Source organism: Astatotilapia calliptera, chromosome 17 (genome assembly GCF_964374335.1).
Source record: "Astatotilapia calliptera chromosome 17, fAstCal68.1, whole genome shotgun sequence".
Lineage (NCBI taxonomy): Eukaryota > Metazoa > Chordata > Actinopteri > Cichliformes > Cichlidae > Astatotilapia > Astatotilapia calliptera.
The window spans coordinates 1,419,377-1,433,955 of record NC_137438.1 but is presented as its reverse complement, the minus strand read 5'-3'; the positions used below and the strand labels follow the sequence as shown (position 1 = coordinate 1,433,955).

Genomic DNA, 14,579 nt, shown 5'->3' with positions numbered 1-14,579 from the left:
AGAAGATTTTACCAGGGAATGGCTTGAAATTAAAACAAAGAAGAAGAAGGAGGTGATGATGATGATGAGGAGGCTGATCTCCTGTTCAGTAACACTCTGTTTCTTTACACTGAGATTCACTGCTCTGACCAGTAGGTGGAGCTGCTGCACTGAGACACCTGAAGCAGGGCAGGTGAATTTCAGTACAGGTGGAGAGGAGCGGCACAGAAGTCCAAGCATGTTCATGGATGTGATGAGCACCTGCGCATTACTCACATAACTGCTTTTTATTAATCGTGAGCTTTTGGTGCGTTAAAAAAAAAGGAGGAATTTGTGAAATTCATTGTTATTTGATTAATTACTAAAGAGACTTATATTGTTAATTTGGGGTGGCTGTAGCTCAGGAAGTGCAGCGGGTCATCTTCTGACTGGAAGGTTGGTGGTTTGATCCTGGCTCCCCCCAGTCTGCGTGCCAAATATATTTAAAAAAATAAATCAGCATTTCAAATAGATGGCATGTCCATCATGTCATTAACTGCCACTGAGGTCTCAATCTGAAGACGGCTCCTAAAAATCACAAACAGAGGAGAGAATAATTCAAATCAGTTTGTTAAGAAGTTTATGCCTCAAACCATAAGTCCTTAGTTTCTCTGATTTCCTGTTAATTATATGACATTCAGCACATTTTGTTACACAATTCTAGTAAGCTGATAATTGGCAAGGAGGAATTAGTGTGTCTGTGAAGTTTCTCAGTCCACCAGGTCATCGTAGTCTAAGGAGCTTGGAAAGAAAAGCATCTGGACTTCTTTAAGTGTCTTGAAGACGTTTCACGTCTCGTCCGAGAAGCTTCTTCAGTTCTAAGATCAAATGGTGGAGAGTCCCAGACTTATAAGCCATGTGGGAGAGGTGAAACATCTTCAAGAAACTTAAAGAAGTCCAGAGGCTTAGATTAATTAGTATGGTACTGACAAAATTTGATCAGCCCTGCACAAAACAAGACTTAACTTGTCCTTTATCTTAAAACGCTTTATATTTAGTTAAATCTAACATTAAAAAGTAACCAGTATTGGGCCAAACCTTGACCCTGCCCTCTGTTGGGATTCAGAGATTCTTTTATTGCTACCATATAATCTGCCTTATGAAGAATGTATTAATAACATGTTTCACAGTATCATTTATCAGTAATATTTCCTACAGGGTTTATATTGCATTGAATATGTCTGTCATCACATTGACCTTTCTATTTTTACAGGTTGAGTTCATTCTATACACAATGCATAAATGTGCTTGGTTAGAGTTGATGTTCCATTCTAGAAGGTTTTAAGCTTCACTGGTGAGAGTGTCCAGATGATACATGCTGAGGGGAGATGAGAACATAGCAGGTTAATTGCATGCATGCTTACAATACACATATTAATCTAGTAGCAGGTCTGAGCGAAGGCCTAAGCGTCTTCTGCTTCAGTTTGAGACTGGCTGCAAAGTACTCTACTTAGTAATTAATGACGAGGGTCCATTATTAGATCTCAGAGATGCTAAGACCTGAAGTTATTACCTTAAAAGGCAAGTAATGTAGAAAGGAGAAGTTATATGTCGGTGTAAGGTTATATGTACGTGATGTACCCTTGTCTGCACGAATTGAACTTTTGCCCGTCTGTCACCATGTATTTTTGAACTGTATTGACGTAGGTGATATTTTGTCCTATAAAACCAGAACCCAATGTATTCTTGTCAGAGCAAAACAATCCGTATGCTGACGGTTGGTGGTTCTCCTGTGTTAATAAAACTCATCGTTTGATTGCACTTTTCCGGAGCCTCCGTCGTTTGTTGTCTGGTCTAAAGTTGATCGATCTCGCAACACCTCCTATATCCCTCCTTAATATTTGAACCTTAACACCAGTCAATAAATTTGGACTGTAAAACTTACCAAAGACTGTGACATAAACCAGGACGTGTGTTGCTTATATATGAAACCCAAGAGAAGCATCTCATCTGCATGTCCTGTGAACCTAGAACAGAGGCAGACAGACGAGCACAAAAACTCGGATGAAGGAAATTTGAGAAGGACCACACCCTGACTACTTCTTTAGATTACATTACCCACAGTATTTAAACATGAATACATTTGATCCGAGTAGTAAAAAGTAGCATTTTGCTTTCTTTTCAACATATGACAACAGAAGGACAGCCCATCTTAGTTGAAAGCCCACTCACCACGACAAGGTGCGGGCCACGAGTGGGAACACGGGACAAGACAAACTAAGACAGGGCAACATACAGATATACATATACTTCATACACATCAACAATACAAGACAAAAAGGTAAACAATAACAATTTATTAACAATAACATTTTATGTTAACAGTTTGAATTTTAAACACTGAATGCAAACTCATTAGAGCAAAACGTACTCTCATTTAAATGAACTAGGGCCTGTTGTGTGTTTGTTGTTGGTATGTGTTTGGCTGGAAAGCTGAGCCATCAGTGTGTGTACAGCTAACGAGAATAAAAGGGAAATGCCACAGAATGCTGAGTCGTGGTCGTGTCGTGCCTCCGACCTGTCACAAATTCCTATCAGCAATTACAAAAGTAGCAAACAGTGGCAAGAGACCTGTTTTCTGTTTCTTCTGCTGATGATTCAGTCCTGTTTATGTGGACTGTAAACCATGGGCAGCAGAGGAATAACTGGCAGTAACTGATAACGACAGCTAGGACTGAACAACTAGTGATTTATTGTAAGTTAAATATAAATTTAGTTATATTCTTTGACCAGATATATATCCATCTCAATTCTAATCTAAAATACAATATATTGTATTTTAGTTGTTATATATATATATATATATACACACACAATATATATAACAAATGTAGTGCTCTCCACTATGTGAACCCCTCACCTGAATTGTTCACTAAAGTAAACACACAGAGCAGTAGCAGATTTTTTTAATGTGTTTTATTTATTTTCATTTGCTGCTAACTGCCTTGTTTTCATTTGTAGTTTTTGTAGTAGGAAGAACTACAAAATCCACAAATAAACAAAGTGCAGTTAACAAATGTAGTGCTCTCCACTATGTGAACCCCTCAGCTGAATTTTTAGGTTTTTCAGTTCAAGCCAATGAAATGAAATCCAAAAATTCAACCCAACAATCAAATGATCCCCTATGAGCAAGCACTCTGGCAACGGTGGAGAGGAAAAACTCCCTTTTAACAGGAAGAAACCTCTGGCAGAACCAGGCTCAGGGAGGGGCGGTCTTCTGCCATGACTGGTTGGGAGGTGAGGGGCAAAATAAAATCAAACATAAAGGAGAGCACAGGTCGGTGGACTGTGGCTCGAGTTTAAAAGATGCTCGAATCCCGCCTGAGGTGGTATGGACACGTGATTCGAAGCGATGAGAACTCAGCAAAAACGACTATTAAGGATCGACCCAGACGGCGCCGGCCTCGAGGCAGACCGAAAAAACGGTGGATGGACAAAATCAAGGAAGACATTAAGACCATCAATTGTGGACCACAATCCACAATTGTCGATGGGACGTGTGCATGCAAGCACACGCAAGCCATCCCCGCTCTGTGGGTTCATGACAATAATCATGACCCCACAGAGCGGGACATTCGCTTCAGCCGAAAATCTTAGAGGCGACCCAGAAAGCAGCTGCAGAAAGAACAACGGCCAATCCTGCAATGCCTACATACCACGAAACAAGGTATGTTGAAAAAAGGTTGTCAGCCTCCTCAGGTCTACGAGGTTCTCTTTCTGTTGTCTGTTGTACATGTACCGCTTGGCGCTGAAGATTTTCCACAGCTTTTCTGAGTTCTGCATTCTCTTGACTGAGTCGTGCGTTTCTTTGCTTGAGTTTTGTGTCTTCTTGCCGGAGTTGTGTGTTTTCTTGCCAGAGTTTTGTGTGTTCTTCACTGAGTTTTATATTATCTTGCCAGAGTTGTGTGTTTACTTGCCGGTATTGTGTGTTTACTTGCCAGAGTCCTGCGCTCTCTTGCCTGCATTGTGTAAATTCTTGATTCAATTCTGTGACAGCTCTGTCTTCTCTTCTGCGTTGTGTGTTCGCTTGTCTGAGTTGTCTGTTCTGTTGCCTGAGTTCTTCGTTCTGTTCCCTGAGTTGTCTGTTCTGTTGCCCGAGTTCTGCGTTACCTTCAATGACGTCTGTGATTTGTCTCTTAATGCTACATAGAGCTTCAACTGCCGTATACTGCAGCAAGTCTGACTGATCTCTGCTTCCAGATGGATTATTCGACGTTCCCTGTGACATTTCTTTGGAGGTTTAAAGCTCAAAAAAGTTAAATCTCTGAATGATTTAAATGCAAAGGTCAGCTTTGTCTAAGGTCAGCTTTGTCTAAAACAACTGGCTCTTTCTGATGTAAACTGTTAAACGACCTCCTCTATTTATAGACTTGGTGGGTGTGGCAGAGAATGTGATGTCCCTGTGACATCACGATGATCCTTTGATCTTCTCAAAGGATCATTGTGATGTCACCGTGACGTCACAATGATCGTTCGAGAAGATCAAAGGATCAAAGGAGCGCTGTGGATCATTCTGAGCATGCTCAGATCAATGAACGGTCATTGTGACGTCATTGCTAATTATTTGGCATTATTGCAGCAAACCAGCCCATGAAATGGATGAAACATCGTGACTGAGTTCCAGCGCTACACGAGGGACCTGCTTCAAACATACCACCATGCCAATCAGATTACTTCTTCCATGTGAGGGTGAAGAGGTGACCCTTCTGGATAAGATGGTGAAGGTTTGCTGCGTTTGGTGAACAGTGTGATAATAAAACCAGGGAAAATGAAACCTGCTCCTGTTAAATATTCTTTAGTCTTTTGCTGTATAAATAGCTGTATTTTTTCAAAAGACACAGTAAATAAAGTAATGTTAGTAGTGGGTGATATCATGTAAACACTGTCATGATTTTGTGTAAACATTTTGTCATTTGTAAACTATAAATGACATCATCATTGTAACTGATGTGATGTTCTATGAAGTGGTTTTAATTTTAAAAAAAGAGGCAAAAATTACTTTGTTTCTTTATTCAACTTTTGAACAGCGGGACTCAGTCAGTACATATTCAGTAAATGCAAATTATTTACACGGCAGTGCACTACAGGCATAAATCTAGACCCCTAGATAAAACATGATGGCATTATAGCAGTGACGACTCCTCCACAGTAGCAGGTGGGGTTTTTCTTTTTTGAGGACGGCTCCTTTTACCTGTCACTACAGATGGTCTGTGAATGTTTTGATCAAGAGCCTTTTTTGGGCAGCTGAAGAGGAGAAGTCTATCTTATGGCCAACCTCTGGCTGTATCTTGGTCACATTACCCAGCAAAACCCAGTATGGAGGTTCATCTGTAACAGTCCTTGTGCCACGGATCAACACTGTTGCTTCTACTTTAAACAGAAGAGCAGTGACGTGGGTGTAGGTCTCTGCGACTCCGGCCATGCAGGTGCAGCGGGCGGCTTCAACCTTCCCTGTGATGCTCACAGTGACCCATGGCTGCAATGCTGGTTCATTCAGTCTTTGAGAGTGCAGGACCTGAAACACACACAGACAAAGTTCATTTAAAGACAAGAACTATGAGCCAAGGCAGACACAGATGTGTTTAATCTACTTTATCATAAATGTAACAAAGTGTTTAGAAAGTTAGCACATACATGTCATTTTTCATTTCTTTATGTGTCCATCGCTGCAGGTTATAGTGTAAACCTGCCTGTTCTCTGTCAGAAACCTGCCTGCAGAAAATGAACCTAAAGTATGTAATGCAAGGATGCCATCACTGTAGAGATGGAGAAAGCATAAAGTGACAATTATGAATCACTTAATATGATAAGGAGATTCTGCAGGTCATTAATCAATGTATAAAACTAAAATAAAATGTATTTTTAGTGACTCAAGATACAAATATTGACGCAAGATGTATAATTAGAATTATTTATAATAAACATTAATAAATCATTGCAATTTCTTTAACCATAAAGAGTAACTAAATCCTTCAGGACAGTGTCTCATCAATGCACTGAACTCACTATGTTATCCCTCTAACAGCCTCCACATGTTCTCACTGTAATTTCCCCTCATGAATGAATTTATGCTGCACTAATGTGAATGTTCGGATGGAAATCAAACGCATTTCACTCGCAGTACTCGAGCTGACTTACCTTTGTTTGAATGACGACTTGTACGCGCTGACTCCACAGATAAGGTACGAGAATATGTCAGGCTACGTCAATAGCGGTTGGTCTTCAGGGTTTTTACTCCACGGCCGTATTTCATACGGGTCCACATTTCCAATGCAGGCTATTTTCTGCAAGTACCGCCGCTTCGCCTCTGAACGAAATCGGTCTCTATGCAGTCCGTTCTCTTTTGAGCTGCTTTTAAGCATCTTGTAATCGTCGTTCCAACATTTGGAGCCAGAGTCTGCGCAGTAGTGACTTGAGGTGGAGCGACTGTGTAACACTCCCGCCCACACACCCGCTGGACGTGACCGCAAACACGCCCCCTACACTTTTTACGTAGCACCTGTGGCTCGAGTTTTTTGCTGGTTTCCCGCGACTGACGACTCGTTTAATTAAGGTAAAAATACAACCATGTCACTGTTATAAGAAAAGACACACAGCTTATCGTCTTATAGTTCTAAAATCGCTCTGTTGTTAATTCGTTTGCTAGATTAGCCGCTAGCATGCGCGCTGTGTTGGAGGCTTGTTGCTAGCTAGTTAGCGATGCCACACACTCTAATAGTCTGTGTTATTGAAGGATTCAGCCCTCCTTATGGTTTTTTTTATCCATTTTTAGACAGCGATGAGATCATCTGCACACTCTACACATGCCCAGAGTTACTGTTAATATCAGAAATATAATGCTGTCCTCTGGTTTTATACATTTTAAACATTTGGTTAAAATCTCAATGTTTTATACATTCATTGGTGCAGACCCTGAATTGGGACACAGCCTAGTGGTGCCGAGCTGGCGCACCGAGCAGTTCCTGTTACCTGCTGTGTGTCTGTTTTTACAGGTAAGCTGGGTTCCAAATAATACATATGTGATAGACAACAGTAGCAATCGAAAAGCTAGAGAGCCAATTCACGAGTTTAAGGGTTGATAACATGAATCACCACCAGCTGTTGCTAAAAGCACCTTTATGATCTGAGCATGCGCAGAATGATCCACAGCGCTCCTTTGATCTTCTCGAACGATCATTGTGACGTCACGGTGACATAACAATGATCCTTTGAGAACATCAAAGGAGCATTGTGATGTCACAGGGACATCACGTTCTCTGCACACCCACCAAGTCTATAAATAGAGGAGGTCGTTAACAGTTTACATCAGAAAGAGCCAGTTGTTTTAGACAAAGCTGACCTTAGACAAAGCTGACCTTTGCATTTAAATCATTCAGAGATTTAACTTTTTTGACACTTTTGAGCTTTAAACCTCTAAAGAAATGTCACAGGGAAACGGTGATCAGTTAGACCCACTGCAGCGTACGATAGAGGAACTCTGGGAAGAACACATACAACTCAGTGAAACGTTCATAGAATTCAGTCAACATATCAGAACAATCACTCGAGAAAACAGGCGTCTCAATGGAGAAAACACACAACTGAGTCAAGAAAACGCACAACTGAGTCAAGCAAACGCACGACTCAGTCAAGAAAACGCACGACTCAGTCAAGAAAACGCACAACTCAGTCAAGCAAACGCACAACTCATGCAAGGAAACGCACAATTGAGGCAAGAGATGGCAGAACTCAGACAAACTGTGGAAAATCTTCAGCGCCCAGCGGTACATGAACAAGAGACAACAGAAAGAGAATCGCCTGGTTCGTGGGGTCTAAACCTACTTAAAGTAGGTTTAACTGCTGCCGGATGTGTCATTGCTCTTCCTGCAGCTTTCTGGGTCGCCTCTAAGATTTTCGGCTGAAGAGAATGTCCCACAGGATGGCTTGCGTGTGCTTGCATGCACACGTCCCATCGACAATTGTGGACCAGTTACCCTTTAAAAACAGTAATGATGTTTTCCAGCCACAGTCCACCTTCATCCTGGCGTTGTTCCCGCTGGTGCAGGGTCCGCTCCTCAGCAAAGGTTTCTCCGTTTGGTTCTGTCCAAGGCGTCCTCAGGTGACGCGTTGATGGTCTTAATGTCTTCCTTGATTTTGTCCATCCACCGTTTTTTCGGTCTGCCTCAAGGCCGGCGCCGTCTGGGTCGATCCTTAATAGTCGTTTTTGCTGAGTTCTCATCGCTTCGAATCACGTGTCCATACCACCTCAGGCGGGATTCGAGCATCTTTTAAACTCGAGCCACAGTCCACCGACCTGTGCTCTCCTTTATGTTTGATTTTATTTTGCCCCTCACCTCCCAACCAGTCATGGCAGAAGACCGCCCCTCCCTGAGCCTGGTTCTGCCAGAGGTTTCTTCCTGTTAAAAGGGAGTTTTTCCTCTCCACCGTTGCCAGAGTGCTTGCTCATAGGGGATCATTTGATTGTTGGGTTGAATTTTTGGATTTCATTTCATTGGCTTGAACTGAAAAACCTAAAAATTCAGCTGAGGGGTTCACATAGTGGAGAGCACTACATTTGTTAACTGCACTTTGTTTATTTGTGGATTTTGTAGTTCTTCCTACTACAAAAACTACAAATGAAAACAAGGCAGTTAGCAGCAAATGAAAATAAATAAAACACATTAAAAAAATCTGCTACTGCTCTGTGTGTTTACTTTAGTGAACAATTCAGGTGAGGGGTTCACATAGTGGAGAGCACTACATTTGTTATATATATTGTGTGTGTATATATATATATATATATATAACAACTAAAATACAATATATTGTATTTTAGATTAGAATTGAGATGGATATATATCTGGTCAAAGAATATAACTAAATTTATATTTAACTTACAATAAATCACTAGTTGTTCAGTCCTAGCTGTCGTTATCAGTTACTGCCAGTTATTCCTCTGCTGCCCATGGTTTACAGTCCACATAAACAGGACTGAATCATCAGCAGAAGAAACAGAAAACAGGTCTCTTGCCACTGTTTGCTACTTTTGTAATTGCTGATAGGAATTTGTGACAGGTCGGAGGCACGACACGACCACGACTCAGCATTCTGTGGCATTTCCCTTTTATTCTCGTTAGCTGTACACACACTGATGGCTCAGCTTTCCAGCCAAACACATACCAACAACAAACACACAACAGGCCCTAGTTCATTTAAATGAGAGTACGTTTTGCTCTAATGAGTTTGCATTCAGTGTTTAAAATTCAAACTGTTAACATAAAATGTTATTGTTAATAAATTGTTATTGTTTACCTTTTTGTCTTGTATTGTTGATGTGTATGAAGTATATGTATATCTGTATGTTGCCCTGTCTTAGTTTGTCTTGTCCCGTGTTCCCACTCGTGGCCCGCACCTTGTCGTGGTGAGTGGGCTTTCAACTAAGATGGGCTGTCCTTCTGTTGTCATATGTTGAAAAGAAAGCAAAATGCTACTTTTTACTACTCGGATCAAATGTATTCATGTTTAAATACTGTGGGTAATGTAATCTAAAGAAGTAGTCAGGGTGTGGTCCTTCTCAAATTTCCTTCATCCGAGTTTTTGTGCTCGTCTGTCTGCCTCTGTTCTAGGTTCACAGGACATGCAGATGAGATGCTTCTCTTGGGTTTCATATATAAGCAACACACGTCCTGGTTTATGTCACAGTCTTTGGTAAGTTTTACAGTCCAAATTTATTGACTGGTGTTAAGGTTCAAATATTAAGGAGGGATATAGGAGGTGTTGCGAGATCGATCAACTTTAGACCAGACAACAAACGACGGAGGCTCCGGAAAAGTGCAATCAAACGATGAGTTTTATTAACACAGGAGAACCACCAACCGTCAGCATACGGATTGTTTTGCTCTGACAAGAATACATTGGGTTCTGGTTTTATAGGACAAAATATCACCTACGTCAATACAGTTCAAAAATACATGGTGACAGACGGGCAAAAGTTCAATTCGTGCAGACAAGGGTACATCACGTACATATAACCTTACACCGACATATAACTTCTCCTTTCTACATTACTTGCCTTTTAAGGTAATAACTTCAGGTCTTAGCATCTCTGAGATCTAATAATGGACCCTCGTCATTAATTACTAAGTAGAGTACTTTGCAGCCAGTCTCAAACTGAAGCAGAAGACGCTTAGGCCTTCGCTCAGACCTGCTACTAGATTAATATGTGTATTGTAAGCATGCATGCAATTAACCTGCTATGTTCTCATCTCCCCTCAGCATGTATCATCTGGACACTCTCACCAGTGAAGCTTAAAACCTTCTAGAATGGAACATCAACTCTAACCAAGCACATTTATGCATTGTGTATAGAATGAACTCAACCTGTAAAAATAGAAAGGTCAATGTGATGACAGACATATTCAATGCAATATAAACCCTGTAGGAAATATTACTGATAAATGATACTGTGAAACATGTTATTAATACATTCTTCATAAGGCAGATTATATGGTAGCAATAAAAGAATCTCTGAATCCCAACAGAGGGCAGGGTCAAGGTTTGGCCCAATACTGGTTACTTTTTAATGTTAGATTTAACTAAATATAAAGCGTTTTAAGATAAAGGACAAGTTAAGTCTTGTTTTGTGCAGGGCTGATCAAATTTTGTCAGTACCATACTAATTAATCTAAGCCTCTGGACTTCTTTAAGTTTCTTGAAGATGTTTCACCTCTCCCACATGGCTTATAAGTCTGGGACTCTCCACCATTTGATCTTAGAACTGAAGAAGCTTCTCGGACGAGACGTGAAACGTCTTCAAGACACTTAAAGAAGTCCAGATGCTTTTCTTTCCAAGCTCCTTAGACTACGATGACCTGGTGGACTGAGAAACTTCACAGACACACTAATTCCTCCTTGCCAATTATCAGCTTACTAGAATTGTGTAACAAAATGTGCTGAATGTCATATAATTAACAGGAAATCAGAGAAACTAAGGACTTATGGTTTGAGGCATAAACTTCTTAACAAACTGATTTGAATTATTCTCTCCTCTGTTTGTGATTTTTAGGAGCCGTCTTCAGATTGAGACCTCAGTGGCAGTTAATGACATGATGGACATGCCATCTATTTGAAATGCTGATTTATTTTTTTAAATATATTTGGCACGCAGACTGGGGGGAGCCAGGATCAAACCACCAACCTTCCAGTCAGAAGATGACCCGCTGCACTTCCTGAGCTACAGCCACCCCAAATTAACAATATAAGTCTCTTTAGTAATTAATCAAATAACAATGAATTTCACAAATTCCTCCTTTTTTTTTAACGCACCAAAAGCTCACGATTAATAAAAAGCAGTTATGTGAGTAATGCGCAGGTGCTCATCACATCCATGAACATGCTTGGACTTCTGTGCCGCTCCTCTCCACCTGTACTGAAATTCACCTGCCCTGCTTCAGGTGTCTCAGTGCAGCAGCTCCACCTACTGGTCAGAGCAGTGAATCTCAGTGTAAAGAAACAGAGTGTTACTGAACAGGAGATCAGCCTCCTCATCATCATCATCACCTCCTTCTTCTTCTTTGTTTTAATTTCAAGCCATTCCCTGGTAAAATCTTCTGACCCGTGATCTCCTCTCACTTTCCACAGGTACACCTGATTGGCCAGCCTCTACGCCTCTCCAAGTCATGTGACTGGATCACGTGAAGAAGCGTTTCTGTTTCCGTGACATCAGTTCAGTGGTGTTCTGTGTATGTTTGATATCTCTGCCTGGACGTCCAGCCAACTGCTCCGACCCTCGCTGGACCGGATCCTGGTCCCGTTGGGTTTTGCTGGTTCTGGGCGGTCCCGTTGGCCAACAGGTGCTGCTGGGATGCAAGTGGGCAGAGCTCACAGTGACGTACCTGCAGGGACGACTAGGTGACCTCTGACCTCTTTCGGAAGGACGGGCTCAGCTCCGGATGACATCACACCGTTACCTGGATGCGTCTCAGCTTCACCTGAAATAAAGAGAACACTGGATGAAGGAGTGCCAGCCAATCAGAGGGCAGTATTCAGACTGCTTCATTGTACTGACTGAGTGACAGGCTCCTCCTCCTCAGTGTGTGTGTGTAAATACTGTACAGAGGAACTATTTTAAAGAGCCTGTTGGATGATGTTGGATTTCCTATTCTTCTTTTTGTCTGGTAGTCTCTGTCTCTGTTTTTCTACTGTTGTTGATCTGATATTAAACCTGTAGCTGGTGGAGCAGCGCTCGAGCTCAGTGACACTGATCTCAGAGAAATTATTTTACTGCTATTGTTCATATTACCATGGCATTAATAACATAATCTACAAGTATTGATAGTGCATTCAGAGGTTTAAACATATTGGCACCCAATTAATTAGCCTTTAGTACAGGAGCAGTGATAACCACTTTAAACTGTTGAGTTGGATCTATAATCTTAAATGCTTTTTATAATCTTGAATGTTTATATGCAGAGTGTGAGTGACGTGGAGCTTAGAAGGTTAGTCTTACAGCAAGAATAGTAGCTGAGCAGAGACCTGAGTGTATTCAGCAACCTGCTGTGTTTGAGTTTGCTTGGTAACAGTTGACTGAGAATAAGTCAGGAAGTATACTTCTAAAGTGTCTTTGTTTCCTCTGTAAAGTGTGCATTTTGGTTGCTATTTTGAGGAGTGGTGTTGGATGATGCTACTTGAATAACCAGGTTATTCATTATTATCTTTTATATTCTTTTATTAAGTTTTAAGTAGTATCATTTGATTAAAACATTTATTCAATATATTACACATATAGTTTCAGTTGTGCTGGCCTTCTGTCTGGGGAAAAGGTTACAAGGTTTAGCTGGTGAGGGGAGAGGTGAAACTGAGTGCATGTCAGGTTGACACACATAAGTAGATAGACTCATTTGTAGGTAAAAGTTTAATCATGTTATGCCTGTCGCTGCGAAATTGAGTTTGCAAAAGAACAGTTTGTTGCAGAACCGCTGCTGATGTTCCAAGACGATAAACGGGCGTCGGGCAGCGACAGGATGCACCTGCCGTGGAGACGGAGACCATGTTCTTTCAAACTGTGTTAAAAGTCATTGTGGTTTTGATTTGACGTATGCATGTATTGTATCTGCTTGAGGCATGAGGGGGCGTCAGTAAACATGCCCTGATGCCATAAAACCTTTCCTGTGTAGTTTTTTGGGCGGAGATCTACAGCTGATGTTATGCGGTGTACATCTCCCCACGCTGCGCGTGTTCATTAAAATCATCGTTTTGACTACTCCGGCCGGACCAGTGTTGTTATTTGGATTTCCTCCTATATCCCTCCTTAATATTTGAACCTTAACACCAGTCAATAAATTTGGACTGTAAAACTTACCAAAGACTGTGACATAAACCAGGACGTGTGTTGCTTATATATGAAACCCAAGAGAAGCATCTCATCTGCATGTCCTGTGAACCTAGAACAGAGGCAGACAGACGAGCACAAAAACTCGGATGAAGGAAATTTGAGAAGGACCACACCCTGACTACTTCTTTAGATTACATTACCCACAGTATTTAAACATGAATACATTTGATCCGAGTAGTAAAAAGTAGCATTTTGCTTTCTTTTCAACATATGACAACAGAAGGACAGCCCATCTTAGTTGAAAGCCCACTCACCACGACAAGGTGCGGGCCACGAGTGGGAACACGGGACAAGACAAACTAAGACAGGGCAACATACAGATATACATATACTTCATACACATCAACAATACAAGACAAAAAGGTAAACAATAACAATTTATTAACAATAACATTTTATGTTAACAGTTTGAATTTTAAACACTGAATGCAAACTCATTAGAGCAAAACGTACTCTCATTTAAATGAACTAGGGCCTGTTGTGTGTTTGTTGTTGGTATGTGTTTGGCTGGAAAGCTGAGCCATCAGTGTGTGTACAGCTAACGAGAATAAAAGGGAAATGCCACAGAATGCTGAGTCGTGGTCGTGTCGTGCCTCCGACCTGTCACAAATTCCTATCAGCAATTACAAAAGTAGCAAACAGTGGCAAGAGACCTGTTTTCTGTTTCTTCTGCTGATGATTCAGTCCTGTTTATGTGGACTGTAAACCATGGGCAGCAGAGGAATAACTGGCAGTAACTGATAACGACAGCTAGGACTGAACAACTAGTGATTTATTGTAAGTTAAATATAAATTTAGTTATATTCTTTGACCAGATATATATCCATCTCAATTCTAATCTAAAATACAATATATTGTATTTTAGTTGTTATATATATATATATACACACACAATATATATAACAAATGTAGTGCTCTCCACTATGTGAACCCCTCACCTGAATTGTTCACTAAAGTAAACACACAGAGCAGTAGCAGATTTTTTTAATGTGTTTTATTTATTTTCATTTGCTGCTAACTGCCTTGTTTTCATTTGTAGTTTTTGTAGTAGGAAGAACTACAAAATCCACAAATAAACAAAGTGCAGTTAACAAATGTAGTGCTCTCCACTATGTGAACCCCTCAGCTGAATTTTTAGGTTTTTCAGTTCAAGCCAATGAAATGAAATCCAAAAATTCAACCCAACAAT

At 40.8% G+C, this 14,579-nt stretch overlaps 1 long non-coding RNA gene across 1 annotated transcript; it reads right to left on the bottom strand.

Moving 5' to 3' along the window:
• Positions 1 to 5,013: 5,013 nt before the first annotated feature.
• LOC145421517 (uncharacterized) lies at positions 5,014 to 6,615 on the bottom strand. The gene is made up of 2 exons (XR_013902897.1): positions 6,157 to 6,615; positions 5,014 to 5,533 (listed from the first exon to the last, which is right to left on the bottom strand). It is a non-coding gene; the product is annotated as an uncharacterized LOC145421517 (long non-coding RNA).
• Positions 6,616 to 14,579: the final 7,964 nt, after the last annotated feature.